Below are 16672 nucleotides of genomic sequence, written 5' to 3'. Positions count from 1 at the left end.
GGGTTTACAAATTCACAAATGTGACAAAGAGGAGTGTAGAAGGTTCAGTGACAAAAAGACCATCTGAAGGTGAAATTCTGAAATAAAATCATGTAAAAATCGCTAGGAAATATTACCAAACAATTTTAATCACTTTCTTTCTCTATTATACTATGCCAAGAGAGAAGGAAACTAACACCAAAAATGATCATTATATCATTTGGGGAGATAGCAAATCCAACCAGATGTAAAAGCATCCTTTAAAACATCCTTTAATTTTTTTTCTTTAATTAATCTTCCTAAGATTTAAAATTAAGTTATAGTAGTCATTAATTCAGTCATTTAACAAATATTTATTAAATACTAACTATATGCTAAGAATTAATAATGGCTCTGCCTTTTATTTATAATTAAATGTTTTCTAACCTATCATCTAGACAAATTGGAAGGTTAAAGTGAGAGTAAGTTTAAATGCAAATACCAGAAGTATTAAATCTACTACATCTTAGTACAGAGGTTAGTTATCTTAATATAAACAGAACCTACATAATCTGAGTTTAAATGAGCCTGTTATACATTTATACTCCAGACTTTGTTTTAAACAAATGGAAGCTCAGAAAACTTGAAACCATTTCTCTACAAAGAGACACACTCAACCGAAGCTTTAAAATATCTATGGAGGATGATAAAAGGTAAATCCATCTTTGTATGAAATCACAAAAATAGAAATCAAGCTTCTAATACTTATACACAATAAAACATTTTATTAAAAATGTGGATTGGTCCTGACTGGTTTGGTTCAGTGGATAGAGCGTTGGCCTGTGGACTGAAGTGTCCCGGGTTCTATTCTGGTAAGGGCATGTACCTTGGTTGTGGGCACATCCCCTGTAGGGGGTATGGGGGAGGCAGCTGATTGATATTTCTAACTCTCTATTTCCCTCCCTTTCTCTCTGTAAAAAAAAATATATCAATAAAAAATACATATTTTTAAAATGTGGAATGATTGGTATCACCCCTTTTCACTAAACTTATCTACTCTTTTAATAGTTTATCCCCCACAACCAGCAAAATAGTATGAAACACATCTAGTGCAACACTAAAAGGAGAAAACAAATATTTACCAAAACACCAAATTCTAATTCGCTGGACTTATATGATGTGTTGAAAACTAAGATTTTTAAAACATATTGCCTCTTCCTTGTTAGAACCTATGCTGAATCTTCTCACACTATCCTCCCTGTCCTTTAATTTCTGTTTTATATTCCATCATTTTACCTACCTCAGCTAATTATGTCATTCTCTAGTTTGTGAACTAATTTTCCTTTCACCAGGCTCTAATCTGCTGATTACTTTATTTGTTAACTTTTCATTTTTAATTATTGTAATTTTTAATTTGATTTTTTTCTAAATCTCTTAAAATTGTCTCAGGTCCCTTGTTCTTTGCTCATTGATTGGTTGAGAACTCTCCCAGCATAGTTAGTTACTTTTAATGAGAGGACTTCTGTTTGTCTGGTTTACCAGGAACTGCCTCTCTGTCCAATTCCAGGGCTACCATTTATGTTGCATTCTGTGTATATCTCTGAATTGCTGCTCCTTGAAACCATTTACATAAATTTCAAAAGCCCAAACAGCATGGCTCAGTGTTTGAGCATCGACCTATGAACCAGGAGATTATGATTCGATTCCCGTTCAGGGCATATTCACAGGTTGTTGGCTTGATCCTCAGTTTGGATCATCAATGATGTTTCTCTTCCTCTCTGCAATCAGTAATAAAAATATATTTTAAAAGATAAAGAGATTGCAAAATAAAGGCTGCCTCGTAAAACTGCATAGTTCCCAGTATCCCAGAAATATATGCCTAGTTACTTTCCATAAATAGCTTCAAAACAACACCAAAACAGATTCTTATTTTCATGTTATAGGTGAGAATAAGAGGCTCAGAAGTTCTCAGAGTCAGGTGACTAAGAAGTAAGGAGCCAAGATTTGAATGCTGACTTGACAGACTCCCAAGAGCACATTCTTTGCACCATCTGTCATGGAATTAATTACTCTGAGGTGTGTCATTCTTGCTCTCTGTGTCTTGGGTTGTCAACAGGTGAGAACACTCCATTCCAGAGGCCAAGGGCAGAGGTTAAAAACAAAATTGATCCAGAGCACGTCATTCTGTCCCATGATCACAGACTATGCTGGCCCTAGTTGGCCATTTACCAATTCTGTTCTCTGTATCCTCACATAGCAGGTCCAGAGCTGTCAGCAGAAATGCATTATCCACAATGAAGAAACTTTATTGGGAGTGTCATTCCATGTAAATTTCCCCAAATGGTGTCTTTTTTTCAACTCATTTGAGTTTGTAGAAATAAAAGTTAATGATCTTACTGAAATGCAACACATTAATGAACTATTCTTTATATGAAAACATTTTTAAACCTATAAACTATATATAATAATTTCTGCCTCTCTTTTCTAGACTAAGAGAGAATGCTAATTTCTAATAGTACTTGGTTTCAAACTGAAAAGTCAGGGATATTTTGATCTAGGTATTAAAATTGTCTTCTTTCCTTCTCCCCTTCATTCACTGTCAATACCACCCCATCTCTTACTAAATGCCACGTCCTCAAGGAGTTTATCTTCTAGTTGGATGATGGGACCCAAAAAAATAATCAAGTAAACAGAAATACAAAAAGATACTTTCAGATGGTGCTAAGGGCTAAAAAGGAAATAAAGCAGACAGATGAAATATGGAGAAATGGGCACAGTGACTTGAAAAGGGCCTGGAGGGGCTGCCACTCAGAGGAAGTGACCTGAAGAATCAGAAAGCACCAGGAAAAGCCTTTCAGACAGGAAGAAGGGCCAGGCCAAAGCTCAGAGGTAGGAAAGAGGTTGGTGTGTTGTGTTCAGCGAATAGAGGGAAGGCTGTGCACTGGAGTGAGGCTCAGTGGGGAGAGGGCCCAGGACAAGGTGAGGGCGGTTTGCAGGGTCAGATCAGGTAGAGCTTTTATGTCATGGTCACGGGCTTGGGTTTTATTCTGAGTACAGGGGAAGCTGTTGAAGGATTTTAAGCAAGGAGTTTGATTTATACTATTCAAAGATCACCTAGCTGCTACAGGGCAAGAGTGGAAGCAGGGAGATGAGTTTGGGCACTGGTGGCCCAGTGCATGAAAATTGTGCACATTAAAAGGGAATTAATTACAGAAAATATAATATTTTAATATTGCTATTTGCCCTTTTTCTATAATAGCAGTGTCAGAGATGAAAGAAAATTAGTAAAATGTATATGATAATCTCCCTCCTGTCAGAGTCAGGGAAGCACTGCAGGACCCAGAGTCAGTGCCCTCCTACCCACATGCTCCTTGAAATCACAGAACTCCCAGACCTGGCCAGCCCCACCCCCATCAAGCCCCACAGGGCGGGGGTAAGGGGGGTGCAGACTCAGGTCCCCTGGCTCTGGTGCTGGGCTTGGTCCCTCGGCTCCAGTGCCAGGGTGGGGAGTGGGGTGGGAGTGGTGGACATGGCCTCAGGTCACCTGGCTTGGCCTCAGGTCCCCACTGCCCGGTGCGAGGGCGCAAGGGCGTGAGGGTGCGATGACCTTTGCATATTAGCTCCTTGTTATATAGGATTTTTTTAAAAGCTAAATCTATAATATTGCTTCAAGTCTTATCATATTTCTTTCCCTTTCTGATGGACTCACTTTCCTGTCCTTTTAGTAATTGCACACAAGAGAATGAGAATCTGCACAATTTGGTTAGAAGACTTCAGGCTCTTGTGGTCAAAAATAGCGCTCTCTGGTAATATTTTAAAGAAAACATTGCTTTCTTCAATTATAAATAGAGGTCATAGCAATTTCTGCACAGGCCTCTAAATGTTTTATGATGTATTTAATGAAACAAAAGCAAAGAAGCTAACACTTCAATATATCACACACATAAGAGCTGCAAAAAAATTATAATAAAAATCTATGTACTCAACTACATTTTCAACAGGCAGTGAATCTACTGAGATTGGGACCATTTATATGTAGCTCACTGCTTACTTAAGTTCAGGGGGACCTCACTGAGAAGCACACTGCCCTCAAATCTGGGTTTCCTTCTTAGAGAAGTCACTAAAACCTGTATGCAAAAGCCATCCGTCTAAAAATGAAATCAAGATGTTTTCCAGAGCTGTGCTGCTGATACCTCTGTATTTGCTTGCACCAGAGTTATTAATCAAAGTTTGAAGACAATCAAAGTTCAATTCAAGTCAACAAGTATTTATTGAACACCTATAACACTTGGGCTTTTTTTTGAATTATGTGCATATAGAGCTACTAAAAGTTGCTGATTGAGAAGTTTTCACATTGACAATTTCAAAGACAAAAGAAATGAACTTCCCTTAAAACTTAGAATGCTCACAATTATGGAGATTTAATCCCACTTTTCGTGTGTTAAATGCATCGTGTCTTCTCTTGCCCTTGTTGTTAATATCTGAACCTAGCAATACTGCTTAAATGTCCCCTCCTCAGAGAGATCTTTCCTGCCCACCCAAGTGAACATCAATTTTTGTTCTTGCTCATCTCTCATATAACCTAGTTCTTCCCTTTCAGGGCACTGAATAAAGGCTTTAATTTTAGTTCATGTGCCTTTATTTGTTTCCATTCCTCCTTCCCTTAGACTACTTCTAAGGGAACCGGGGCTGGGCTGGTTTGCTCTCCAATCAATACAGGCAACCCAGTGTGGTACTCTTTCAGGGAACTAATAAATATTTCCTAAATGGATACACAAAAGTGTTCAACTCTCCAAATCTCATTTCTGCTTCATTGATGACCTCCTTCTCATTTCAGATGCCCTGATTAAAACTCATCTTTAAGTTTCTTACTTGTTTACTTATTCAATTAATGCTATGTGTGTCTGGGTAGAGTATATTTGTCTAGAAGAGAATAAATATTTCTTAGGCCTCTGAACCTACATCTCAGCTTTCCTAGTCATTTAACAATCATAGAATATTAGAAGCTGTAATGGCTTTAATTTTTTATTTTCTCATTTCAAACTATATGAAACTCAGTAGAAAACTACATCATCATCACCCAAGATTTTTATCAGTGACTAAAAGCTAAATAATGAAGTTAACATGCAAACAATTAGTACTAAAATTCCCATGAAAATCACTTACCTTTTACTAAATTAGCCACAAGAGTGGTACAATTCAAAGAAAAAAGCAAAATGACTGATCTATTTAGAAAATACATAAGGAACTTAGAGGTAACCCAATTGAATGGGTTCTAGTTTGGACTACAGGACAGCTATAGCTAGTCTGACAACAATATGAGGCTAATAAAACTGATGGCACACAAATAAGGAACATCAATCAAATGGGAAGAGAAAGCAAATACTCAATCTAAACTTGTCTCCAGGTCAAAACCTCAAAGCTGCATTTCAGTAGATATGTTTCACAGGTTCATAGGGAACACAGAGAAGTTGGGGAAATATTTAGAAAATTTCTAAAATAATCAATTTTGCTTCAAAGAGGAAAAAAATTCTAGCAATTCATTTGCGATATTTATTGAGCATTGTCTCTGCCCAAGACAATCCTAAGATCTTTTAACATCAAATATTTTAATTCTCTCAAGACACTCATGGAGTATAAACTATCATATATCTTATATATCTATGACACAAACAGGTAATTTGCCAATTCAAATGGAGGAACATGGATTTGAACCCAAGAAATAGGATTTCAAAGCATATTCCCCCTGACTGCTGAGCCCCACTGCTCCAATTTCACTCTTAGTAGATGACAGTACAGCAGAAGCAAGCCTCTTATCCAAACAAGTTCAAACCCAAGGTATTGCTAGCAATCTACTAATTCAGCTTTTACACCGAAATCTAACTATAATAATACTGCATTCCAGAACTATCCATATTCTTGTTTAGTATTGAAAAAGATAATACAGATTTATTATATTTAGGCTTAAAGAATCTGGGATATTGATAAAACTTTAATGGAAACTTGAAAAATTTTCAGTGGATATTTTTTCAGCCTACCATGGAAATGGGATTGCTTAATACTTAATGTTCTCTGTATACTCTATTTATTGAGAATTTTTTAAATGACCAAAGTGGGCATTTAGTTACAGCTGCTTTTAAATTTTTCTGAGATAATGATTAAAGTTGTACCTTAAACAGGGAGTTCTGGGACCTTCATTTCCCATCTGTGTTATAATGGACTCAAGATGACTTTCTGGGGAGGATATTGGGCTTCCTGGGACTACTCCTAGACTCAATCCTAAGCAAAACCACTTCTATTGAGGCATATCTCATAGTTAAATACCTCAAATTCCACTGGAGGGTATTAACTCTACTCCTAGATTGGCTGGAAAAGCACGTGGCTTAGCCCTTCCAGGCAAGCACAGGCAGCTGTCATTCATAAATTTCTCCAAGAATATAGCCTTAAACTCGTTATTGATCCAGCAATATCTTTTCAAAATTTGGTGGAGAGGAGATGTACTTATGGAGGATTCCCGCAAAGCTACATCTATTCCTCAGAAACAGTGAAGAAATTAAATTCTTCCCAATTTCGACATCTAATAAAACACACAGAACGTACTTATACCCAACAGACACAAGGTAAGGAAAAGATACTCCACACTCCATCTGGGGATTGATGGCAGACCATCAGAAAGTGACAATCTGAACTCCGTAAGGTGGAACCTGATGGAAACACTCCTTTCACAGGATTGATTTTCAGTTAATTTTGCCATAGCAGATGCACTGGTCCATAGTGAGGAGAGAGCTGATGAAGGTTATCACTGTGTTTCCAATGAGGATGTCATTCGTGGCATTATCCAGTGTCTTTCTTAGAAAGACTTATTGAAGAAATTTCATTTTGGTCTCGGTATCAGGCAGGATGGGACTTCTGCAAGTAACTGGCTTCATTTCACTTATGAACACTATGAATCATGCTTGCCTCCTCTTGTGGGCTGCTGAAATGCTTGGTGTCAAACGTGTGGCCCTTCTCTGCAAAGGATGTCAGACTTCAGGGATGTGTTGGTTCTATTCCCGACTGCCACAACCTTCAATCATCTCTTTCCTTCATCTATTGTGTTGTACTGGTCAGGTTTTAGTCATACATTTTAGTACAAGCTTCTGAACCAAGAAGGGCAAGGATAAACCAGTTCTTTTGTGTGTGTGTGAGTTTTGTCTTCCCAGATCTGGTTCCACTAATGATCCAGTTACTATCATAAACACCCTGAAAAATCATTCTCAACTCTTCCTTCTCCCTTGTGCTTATAGTTCATTCTGCTGCAAATCCATCCACTTATAACTCCACTGCCACTATCTTAGTCCAAGCCAATAGCTGTCTCTTATCTGGGCCACTGCAGTAACTTAAGTGCGCTTACATCCTCCCTCCTAAGCTTCCCACAGGAAAGAATTCTCTGAGCTTCTGCTAGGCTGGAAACCCTACAGCAGCTCCCCTTTGGCATTAAGTTCCAAACTCCCTAAAAAGACCTGTGAAGTCCCTGGAAAATCTGGGATGAGCACTCTTTGATCTAACCCATGCAACATCCTTTTCTTCTTCAAAAGTACAGTGCTCTCTCCCTCTTTTGAACATTTGCACATGTGTTCCCTTTGCCTGGAACAGTTCTGTCCCACACCGGCTCACTTTTACCTATATTCCAATTCAGATATTTCCTTTGGGGAGAGGCAGGTTTTCTGGCACCTCAGATTTGGTTACACATTTCTGTTACATGCCTCCAGGAACAGTTATTATTTGGGAAGTGAAGACTATTGTATTTTTTATTTATTTTATTTAAATATATTTTTATTGATTTTTTACAGAGAGGACGAGAGAGAATCATTGATCAGCTGCCTCTTACACACCCCCTACTGGGAATGTGCCCGCAACCCTTGTTTGGAATCGAACCTGGGACCTTTCAGTCCGCAGAGGGATGACTCTCTATCCACTGAGCCAAACTGGTTTCGGCAAAACTATTGTATTTAATTGAAGGTGCTGATTGGTTAGTCTGTTTTCTCTGCTGCCCTCTAGCAAAGGGATACAATTTTGTTCACTGCTCTCAAGGCAGTGCCTGGAACATTATGGGCACATAGTAAAAACACTGGTTCAATGATTGATAGAATAAGATAAATCAGCATTAAAGCACCAGAAATTAGGAAAGCAACATACAAAATTCCTGGCTAAGTATAAGTAAAAGTAACTTTAATGGACTCATAAATGTAATGAAACAACCTGCAAAGTTGTTCTTACTTATTTTTATGTAAAAAAAAAAAAAAGTCATTACATTTGCTTACTCCTTTTTTTAATCTTTCAATATTTTTACCTTAAAATAGAGGAGAATTCACACAAGCCTATCATTCCTAGGTTAATTCCTTATTCAACTGCCATAACCACCCAGATTATGGCAGAGATCTTCAGAAATCTTCCCACTTATCTAGGGATACTCTGTTATTTAGATTTAAAGGCAGGTTTGGCTGCCTGTGTGAGAGGGAAAACAAAGAAGATAATCACCAAGTGATTAAGAGATGTCATTTACATGCCAAAGTCACTGGGAGCTTCATTTTCCCGTGTACAGCCAGTGCTATGCAACCTACTTATGGCACCAATCGTCCCCAACTTTTCATTCAAATAAATTATGCTGTTACCTTTTCTGCATATACTACAAGGAAAGACAGTATCACAAACTTTTATTCTTGGGTTGAATGTATGTATGTAGACTTAGGATGGACCAATAGGTACTTGGCTTCTCTTCCTTTGAGTCATCCTTGACTCTTGCTCATTCATAAATTCTAATGAGATGCTTCCTATTTGATACATGAGAATCATGTAGGTTATGAGTTCCACAAAATTCAGACAAAATTATTACGCTTACTTCTGCTAAAATAAACATTTTAATAATGCCTATGAAGCATTTCCAAACTAGTTAAAACTCTCAGTTACATGTGATGAAATGAGGACTCCCGGGTTGCTGTATATTTTGATTTATCAGATAGATTCAGCTGCATCTCATACTCTGTGTTCTGTGAGATTTTTCTATGGTGACTTCTGTTATGTGCAACCAAGAGACTCTGAACTAGTAAAGTAGGAAAACTCAGTCCATAGATAACAAACACATGGGTGATCTGAGGTACCAGTGAAACAGAGAAAGTAAAGAGAATCATGTCTTAAAAATTATCTCCATGATAGAGAATCAGGACACTTCATGAACAGAAATAAGAATGATTTAAGAAAATAAAACACTGAAGAATACTAAGCACAATTAGAAATGCTGACTTCTCTAGCATATAGGTTCAGCACAATTCAGTAATCATCTTTTACGCATACACATGCATACACACTCACCAAAGTATTATCTGCCCTTTCTAACTACTAAATTTTGTAGACTTTAAATGTTAATTTTAAGACTATAAAATTCAGTAGTTAGAAAGGGCAGATAATACTTTGGCAAGTGTGTATATACATGTGTATAACCCATGGACCCAGGCAATAGTGTGGTGAAGGCCTGGGGAAGGGGTAGAGGGCAGGCTAGAAGGAGTCAATGGAGGGAAATGGGTTAACTCTGTTTTACTTCCAACAATAAAGATAAAAATAAATAAAATGCCATCAACAGTAAAACATACTTTTTAACATTCTACTAAAACAACAATAAAAAATGCGGCCAATTAAATGATGATAGAGGCTTTCTTACCACTTATTTTTTATTTCATACTTCTTAAAATAGCTCTTTTAGATTTAGATAGACAAATTTATAGCAAATTATTCTTTTGCAAAGAAAGGAAAAGCTGAAATAATATATTGGTTAAGGTACTGGTAAAACATCTTTATACCAAGAGTCCAACCCTTTCAAATCACTTTGATATTCAATCTCTGATAACTATGCACATCCTAAAAGGTTACTCCATTATTCTTTTAGCTGCCAACCAACTTTTGGCAAGTTTTCATGCTAGAGCTTTCTTGATCTTACCAGAAAGCGTCAACAGTACATGGTCAGACAATAAGCTAATCTTCCTTCCTCAAATGGTCCTTAAATAGCTGTCTTAAGTGTCAAGAAGCTATGGTTGTCTAGTCATGCAACTAGAAATAACAACCATGATCATGCATGCAAAAATGGCAATTATGTCATGGCTGCTGCCAACACTTGTGAGATGCCATAAAGTGAAAGCTATATCCTGCTTTTAGAGATACTAGAATGTGCCTGTGTTAGGGGAAAGTATGTCTTTGAAGCAAGGAAATACAGTGTTAGAGACTCACCCCAAAATACAAAGTAAAATCCCTGTAGGATGGGCTTGATCATTTCTACCTCTGGGAAAATAAATATTTTTTACTCAAGTACACTTTTAGAGCATTCCAAAACCAGTTAAATCTCTTAGCTACTTGCATGTAGAATAGCCTACTGGTAGAAAATCAACACAAAACAATGACTATTCCAACTGACTGGTTTGTGCACATAGATTTTCTTCAGTAAAAGGAATTTCACTGCAAGCTCTCCTGATCCAGAGGAGGCATTAGTTTCATGAAGGGTCATATTTCCATTTCTCCCAGCTACGTAGAGATGGAGTAGATAGAATAGAACAGAACAGAAGCACAACTGGCTTAAATATATCATTGCCCTACCTCACCCCTACCCGTCCTTACAAATAAGTTTATGCAAGTTATATTCAATTGAAATACTCAAGAAACAAGCTGGTTAAGTAGGTGTGTAGGTTAACAAAATATTCTGTATATACCATCTTGGAATCTTTCAAAGCTTTTCACTAGCTCCTTCAAACATAAAATCTAGAAATGATAACAATAAATTCTAGGGCAGTGGTCAGCAAACTGGTTCGTGAGCCACATGTGGCTCGTTGACCCCTTGAGTATGGCTCTTCCACAAAATACCATGGCCTGGGTGAGTCTATTTTGAAGAAGTGGTGTTAGAAGAAGTTTAAGTTTAAAAATGTGGCTCTCCAAAGAAATTTCAATTGTTGTACTGTTGATATTTGGCTCTGTTGACTAATGAGTTTGCCGACCACTGTTCTAGGGGAATGGGATAGACCTTGCTATACTGAAAGGTACACATACTCTTGGCCTCTGCCTTCCTGGGGAGAAAGAGTGCTGCCAACACAACCAAACTTCCCATTCAGTATCCTTTCTTCCGGCCTTGGTAGCCACTGCTTGTTGCTGGGAAACTTTTTGGCTGGTGTTCCACTTATCACTCTTTAATTCAGCATTCCTCCCTAAGTCCATTGTCTACATTCCAGCTGGGTGACAAGGCTGTGAAACTGGGTGACAAGACTGGGTCAGTCCTGGGAGAAATTAGCAGGATTTGACTACTAGTAAGCTAATGCAAAGGAAATTAAATGGCAGCTCAATTACTAGCAGGAAGTTGCATAAAAATGAATAATAATGCAAGTTATTTTCTTTCTACCAAATAAAGCAATTAACTTTGTCTTAGTTCTTATATTTGGAAGATAACTTTATTCTTCAAAGAAGGAAACAAGCCCAAAAATATTGACACTGTACATTTATTGCTAAATTGACTTCTCCGGTTATCAAAATAAATGGAATATGAAAATGTAGACTTTTAGGTAACTTACAGTGATGCTGAAATATACCCATTGGTAATTTAATTTCCTTATCCACTTTTTCCAAGAGAAACTGGGAACAAAATGAGCACAAATCCGAGAAGAAATCATGAAGAGAATGCAGAACATAAGCTAACTGCTAATTGTTACAATTGGTATCAGACCATGCTGGTTCAGATAATACAAATATAAAGGGGAAAAAGTAAGGCAATTCTCAGTGAGGAAAAGAAACAAGAAGAAAAAGATCAGAACAAAACTAACCAAAGTGACAGATCACCTTATAATGTGCTGTGTTTTAAAATAAATGACAAGTCAGCACAAAGACTGGCTTTCAGTGATGCCGAATATCTATCAAGAACACCATAAAAATAGATATTTACTAGGTAAAAAGAAAAATACCCTAGTATTCAGAAAAAAATTGAGGATGAATCTAAGAAAGTATAGGAAAGACTTTACAATCCCTATAAATTTTATACCATCAGGCTGACATGTCTCTGCATAAAAATAGTATATTCAAAATCAATTTCCTATATACCAGGGTTAGAAAAATGCCTTAGCTTTGATAAAAATTGCTATTTTAATTCACCTTAATATAGTTAAGAAAACTAATATGTAATGCAAGAAATACCTCTTCTTAATTTTTACATCAAATATTATTTTATTTTATTATATTTTTCAGTCCTCACCAGAGGATATTTTTTCCATTGATATCTAGAAAGAGTGGAAGGGAGGGAGGAAAGAAAGAAAGAGAGAGAAAGAGAGAGAGAGAGAGAGAGAGAGAGAGAGAGAGAGAGAGAGAGAGAGAGGAAGATACGTGCCCTTGACTGGAAATCAAACCCATGACCCTTTCCTCCATGGGGTAAAGCTCTAACAACTAATCAAAAACCGTCCACAGCTTGCATCAAATTTTAAATGAATATTTAAGTTACAGGATTTTGAGAAATTTTGTTAATTCTGTAGTATAATAGTTTAAAAGTGGATTCTGCCTTCTTCTTCTTTTAAGTTTTTAAAAATGTGGATTATATTTTAAAATAGAAAGGTTAGTTCTTGCTAATATTAGGAAACCATAAATATTAAAATGTTTCTAGGCCAATATGTCTCTTACATCAAGGCTTCTCAGATTCTGTAGCGTATCCAAACCACCTGGAGATCATGTAAATGCAGATTCAGTAGGTCTTGAATGAGGCCTGAGGCTGACCTGGTTTGTCTCAGTGGATAGAGCGTCTTACTGTGGACTGAAGGATCCTGGGTTCAATTCTGGTCAAGGGCACACGACTGGGTTGCAGGCTCATTGCCCCGTAGAGGGCATACAGGAGACAGCCAACCAATGATTCTCTATCAACATTGATGTTTCTGTCTCTCTTTTCCTCTCCCTTCCTCTCTGAAATCAATAAAAATATATTTAAAAAGTAAATAAATTGAGGCCTGAGAATCTGCATTTTAACAAGCTCTAAGGTGATATTGAGGCTGTGTTCTGTGAACCATGACTTGAGTAGCAAGGCTCACCATGTGGCCTCTAGTATTGGTGGGGTCTTTCACTAGTGATATGTGGACCAAAAGGATAATCAACTTGCAGCTCAGAATCATGTCTGTTCTCAATTACAATTTTTTGTTTAAGATCACCTATGTCCAAATAACTTTGAATTTCTATAAGAGCCTGCTCTCTTTTTTATTTAAAAACATTATCATAATCAGAACACTGAATAGCTGCCTAACACCTGTGGAATGGCAGGTTAGATTATACACAGAAATACAGACTCGTGCCCTCTGATGTTTACAATCCAACACAAAACACTGGTGTGGCATGTAGGTGACCTTCTAAAGAACAATAGCTATACCTTAGAATGCATGTTTTCAAATCATAGCTAAATAAAAGGTTTATTTTGTTTTCATAGTTAAAGATAAAATTTGGAGGAAGTTGAGATGATTTGGGTTAGAAAATCAATTGTAATATATATTATAAAGCTGTTAGTTTTCTTTGGGACAATTCCTATGAGAGGGCATGACATCTCAGAAATGATGGAAAAAGCAATAGATTAGGCTGCAGATGAGAGAACATGTTAAAGTCACGAGAAATAAAGCAGCAGTTGTCAACAGAATTCTTGGTGGTTAAAACAGATACTGATAGTGATCAGGGAAATGCAAAGCAAAACCACAATGAGATCACCTCACACCTGTTTGGATGGCTATTATAAAAAAGGACAATAAAAAAGAAGATAACAAGCATTGCCAAGGATGTGGCAAAAAGGGAACCTTTGAGCCTTAGATCATCTGGCTCAGTGGATAGTCTGAAGGGTCCCAGTTTGATTTCAGTCAAGGGAACATACTTAATTGCAGGCTTGATCCCTGGCCCTGGTAGATGTACGTGCAGGAGACAACCAATCAATGTGTCTCTTTCTCACATGGATGTTTCTCCCCCTTCCTTCTAGTCTCTCTAATATAAAAAAAAAAAATCAATGGAAAAATATTCTCATGTGAGGGTTAACAAAAACAAAACAAAAAGGGAAACCCTGTATGCTGTCGGTGGGAATGTAAATTGGTATAGGCATTATGGAAAGCAATACTGAGGATCCTCAAAAACCTAAAAATACAACTTCCATATGATCCACAATCCTGCTTCTGGGTATACATTCAAAGGAAATGAAATCAGCACCTGGAGCAGGTATCTATGCTCCATCTTCAAAGGTGTTATTCACAACAGCTAAAATGTAGAAATAGCCTGTCTGTTGCCAGATAGATGGCTAAATAAGGTGATATATACAATTCACACACAATGGAATATTATTCAGCCTTAAAAAAGGAAACCCTGCCATTTACAACAACTTGGATGTAGCTTTAGAACACTGTGCTAAGTGAAATAAACAGACACAGAAAGAAAAAAAAATTGCATGATATCACTTACAAGTGGAATAAAAAAAAATCAAATATAGGGAGGCAGAGAGTGGTATGGTGGTTACCTTGGGCAGGAAGATGAGGGACATGGAGAGAAGTTGGTCAAAGAGTACAAAGTCATAGTTATGTAGAATGAATAAGTCTAGAGATCTAATGTACAGTATGATGATTACAGTTAATAATCTATTGATAATTGAATATTGAAAATTTGATAAGAACAGATTTCAGGTACTCTCAACACACACAACTATGCCAAGAGATGCCATTAGTTAGCTTGACTGTGGTAATCATTTCACTATGTATATGCATATCACATCATCATGTTGTACACCTTAAACCTACACAACTGTTCTTTTTAAAAATGGCAGAGAACTTAAAAGGAAGTATATTAAATATAGCTTGATTCTCAAATATAAGTCAGGCGCTTCCTAAAATTATACCCCTCACTTTTCCTCCAAAAGCTTTGTAAAAAATATATCTCTCAGTAAATGAAATCAAAACAGTATCAGGATTGATTACTTGCATCTGAAAAAACAACCTGGGTTTGGGATGAATTCTAGACGCCCTTGCAGCCACGGCCATACAAGTGTTTCGCTGGTCTGAGAATAATCCTGCCAAGCTTTAGAAAGCCCAGTGGCTGGAAGGAGGGCCAAGTTGTGAGTGATATCTCCCCAGTCCCACCGTTCCCCTTTCTGTCAAAGGCATAAAAATGTACATAATACCTCCACAGTTGTAAAAATACACTCTACTGATGTCAAAGTAAACTTGGGTTGGGAGCTGTATGTGTCTTCCATATAATGCAGCTCATTGTTTCCCTGAGAACGAAGGATGAGAGATGTTGATACCTGGGGCAATGCTGAGGTTATTCCACTGGAGTGGGGTAATTAAGAACAGATTCTGACGCCCAATGCTTGATCAGCTTAAACTGTGACAATACACAAAGTCTACCTCCTTCCTGAGATTTTTGAAATGAAATATCTTTTTAAAAAGGGAAAAGCCAACAATTATTTCACTTCCAGAATAAGATATGATTACAGAGTCCGGAGGCTGCAGCTTCGTGACTAAACTAAGCCGATTTATGGCAATATCTTTCTGCTTGAGGATGTCAACTGGCATTTCACCCTCTCGTTGTAAGAAGTCGTAATATTTAAGACAAAGTTTGCTCTACATGAAGCAATTGGTACTTTTAAAACATTCCTAACAGGTGGCGTTAGTGTAGAGGAAAAGTATTGAATGAAGATATCTGAATTTGAACCCTTTGCTCTTCCAATTAATAAATAAGTGATTACAAGCAGCACAGAGGTGGAGTTTCCTCATTTGTCAAGTTCCTCAAAGAGGTAAAGAAGGATTAAATAAGGTACATGCATGCCCTTTGAAAACAATGGAATGCTGTTAGTTTGACCTTATTTGAGGTAACAACAGTAGCAGCAACCATAAAAATAATCACAAAATAAGATATGTTCCTATATTTAAAAAAAGAAAAAAAGAAAAAAAGAAACTGGATCAGAAACTGATATCAATCCATCAAAATCCATTCTCTCACCCTGGTTGGTGTGGCTCAGTTGGTTGGGCATCAGTAAAGATTGCTGGTTGGATTCCCTTCAGGACACATGCCTGGGTTGCAGGTTCCATTGATCCCTGGTAGGGGGCATGCAGGAGGTAGCCTATTGATGCCACTTTAATGTGCTGGTTCTCCCTCTCATTTCCTCTCCCTTCCCCTCTCTCTAAAATTCAATAAAAATATTTTTTAAAAAGTTTAAAAATCAATAGAAGGAGAAAACTAGAAAACAAAGAGGAAGATTTATGTTAATAAGATCACTGATAGCAGCAAGACTGGCAGTTGACAGCTTGGAGACAAAGCAATACATGGACCATGTAAGAAAAAAAATGCATTCTGGGGCCATTTGGTGCAGGGCCTTAGTTCCGTCCACCCTTAAAGCCTTTGAGGGGATGGTAGGATCATTTCTCCTTTCAATAGTTAATGTCTGTAATGATGACTTAAGTTATCAAAAAGTTAAGTCATGTTCCCTAAGCTCTGTGTAAGGAAGCACAAAAGTGCTGCAATATGCCTATGAATATTTTCCAGCTGACATGGTCAACATTAAAAAAAAAAAATCCTGCTGCCTCAGGGATATGCTTTAGTTAACTGGAAAATGTACTTACATGAAACAGCAGATCTCTACATGGTGGTGCATCCCTGTGCATTTGTTTATCTAAGAAACCATACTTTGAAAAAACATTGACTGTGA

The 16672-nt window shown here is 37.2% G+C and overlaps 1 protein-coding gene across 1 annotated transcript in view; it reads right to left on the bottom strand.

Moving 5' to 3' along the window:
* Nucleotides 1-16672, bottom strand: part of RARB (retinoic acid receptor beta) — a 625020-nt gene that overhangs the window by 376877 nt on the left and 231471 nt on the right. The gene's annotated exons all lie outside the window — the stretch shown is intronic.

Source organism: Pipistrellus hanaki, assembly GCF_964339955.1.
Source record: "Pipistrellus hanaki genome assembly, chromosome: 13".
NCBI lineage: Eukaryota > Metazoa > Chordata > Mammalia > Chiroptera > Vespertilionidae > Pipistrellus > Pipistrellus hanaki.
This window is presented reverse-complemented; position numbering and strand designations above follow the sequence as displayed.